This window comes from Bos indicus, chromosome 17, assembly GCF_029378745.1.
Source record: "Bos indicus isolate NIAB-ARS_2022 breed Sahiwal x Tharparkar chromosome 17, NIAB-ARS_B.indTharparkar_mat_pri_1.0, whole genome shotgun sequence".
Taxonomy (NCBI): domain Eukaryota; kingdom Metazoa; phylum Chordata; class Mammalia; order Artiodactyla; family Bovidae; genus Bos; species Bos indicus.
The window spans coordinates 11,848,556-11,850,927 of NC_091776.1; the positions used below are offsets into that span (position 1 = coordinate 11,848,556).

General features: G+C 33.8%; 1 protein-coding gene across 9 annotated transcripts in view; it reads left to right on the plus strand.

Moving 5' to 3' along the window:
- The window catches only part of SLC10A7 (solute carrier family 10 member 7), a 323,368-nt gene that overhangs the window by 138,088 nt on the left and 182,908 nt on the right, over positions 1-2,372 (plus strand). The gene's annotated exons all lie outside the window — the stretch shown is intronic.

A 2,372-nucleotide genomic window follows, 5' to 3' on the forward strand; every position in this document is an offset into this window, starting at 1 on the left:
ATAAACATACTTGAGTGTCTCTAGTTCATTCACTCAGCGAATACTTTATTGAGCACATACTCTATACTAGGGCTACGCAAATGTATAAAACAGACAAACACTCATAGAGCTTACCTTTCTAGTGAGGGCATATGACAACTAAAATGTATAGATTTATGACTAAACATATATATTTCATATAATTATTATGTATTAGTTTGTATTATATATTTGAGTTGTAAATCTATGTATTTTACTTATATGTTATATAGAGGAAATGGAGAAAAGTAAAGCAGGAAGGGAGAAAGACAAGAAACTAAAGAGATTGCAGTTTTTTAAAAGGTGATAAGTGACAGTCTCATTTAGAATGTTTAAACAGAAACTTGAAGCAGGTGAGGGAGGAAGCTATGAGAATATTTTGGGAAATAGTGTCTATATAAAGAGAATGTCCCCTGGGGGAGGGCCTGGCAACCCACTCTAGTATTCTTGCCTAGAGAATCCCATGGACAGAGGAGCCTGGTGGGCTATAATCTGTAGAGTTGCAAAGTGTCAGACATGACTGAAGTGACTTAGCATGCACTCATGCATAAAGAGAATGCACGCAAAGTGCAAAGGGCCAGACAGGAAAAGAGCCAGAATAGGGAGGGCAATAGAGATAAGTTCAGATATGTAAAAGGGGCCAAATTATATGGTTAGGGCCTTTATGGGCCATTGAAAGGTTTTTGAGTTTAAATCTAAATGAGATGGTGTATTAGTTAATTTGAGCTACCATAACAAAATGCCATGGATGCAAGTGTATCTACCTTGGGTAGTATTGTGCAGGTTACATGAAATATTCTTCGTAAAAGGTTTAATAGAGTGTCTGGCACATTGGTAAGTAACAAAAACTAGCTGTTATTACTTTCATCAGAAAAGTCCATTGGTTTGTCCAGACTTAGCTAGCCGGCAATGAGAAGAAACTCAGCTAGAATCTGTCCCTATTATTTCGCATGCAGTCTACTTTCCATTATATCATGAAGCTGAAGGAGTTTCATTTTAAACCAGAGGATAGTTCAAGTTATAGAAGGCAGTAAAAGTTTCTTTCTTTTAAAATACTTTATAATTTGAACTTTGTAGTATTGCATCCTGACGCACATTCCTTCCTTTTAATGGGACTTCCTCATCTATCTGTTTTTTCATAAAGTTTAGCTTTGTTTCCTTGAAGTAGTCCTAAAGTTTGAATATCCTTTGAATTATTAAATGATTCTTTCTCTGGAAGTTGCTTAATTTCTTTCTATTGTTTTCTCAACTATTCACTATTTACTGTTTTCACTGGGAATGAAAATACTGATTTTAGGACTACTAAATGAAGACTTTAAGGAGATACCTTCTCCCCCTGTAGAAAAGTTCAAATGGTCCTTCAGGATCCCTTTCCATTCAGTCTGGTAGAAAATTTTTAAATTCATTTCTTTAAGAAATTTTTATATAGTATTAACTGTATGCCTAGGACTAAGACAGATATTAGGAATATAGTGGTAAATTAGTTAGGCATAGTCCTTGTAGATGAAGTTTACATTCAAGTCAGGAAAAGAACAATAGATGAAATAATCACATTCTAATTTTAGTTATGAAGGAAAATAGCAGAATGATGATAAAGCAGAAAATGTTCCCTTTTAGTCCAGTTCTTTCCTCAACTACTCCCCATTTTTCCTCCTCTCCTAAGATAATTTCTTTATGAGAGAACCTCGTTCTTTTAAGCTTTTTTACTTAAATCATCCAGATGAAGTTGTTTAATACAGGACGAATAATGTGAGTAGCTGACAAAAGATAGTCAAATTTGACTGATGTTGATATATACAAAACTAACCTAGGTCACCTTATGCATGCTAAACTAGAGTATAATTTTCTGAAGGAAAATTGAAGTATAATTGCTTTGCAATGTTGTGTTAGTTTCAGCTGTACAACAAAGTGAATCTGCTATTATGTAGCAGATTCCCACTTGCTCATCCCACCCTGCTAGGGCATCACAGAGCACCTAGCTGTGCTAGACAGCAGCTTCCCACTATCTAGCTATTTTACACGAGTATCATTTTAATAACAGCACAATAATAAGTTTAGAAGAAATATGTTACAAATGATTTTATCAGTCATTGCATTTGATTTGTTTTTTTTTTACTTTCCTTTGCTCCTAAAACAGATACTCATTGCAGATAAATAGCGATGCTGTTATTTTTGCTGTATAAAATTAATGTTCAAAGATGTGTACAATAAGTAATGATGATTAGTAACTTGTTTTTAAATTATTTTTGGAAAAGATAAAGGAAAATACCTTTCAGAAGATCCTGTGAGTTCCTCCCATCTCTTTTAGGCCAAGTAATTATATTCTATCATGCTTTTTTTTTTTTTTTTGGTAG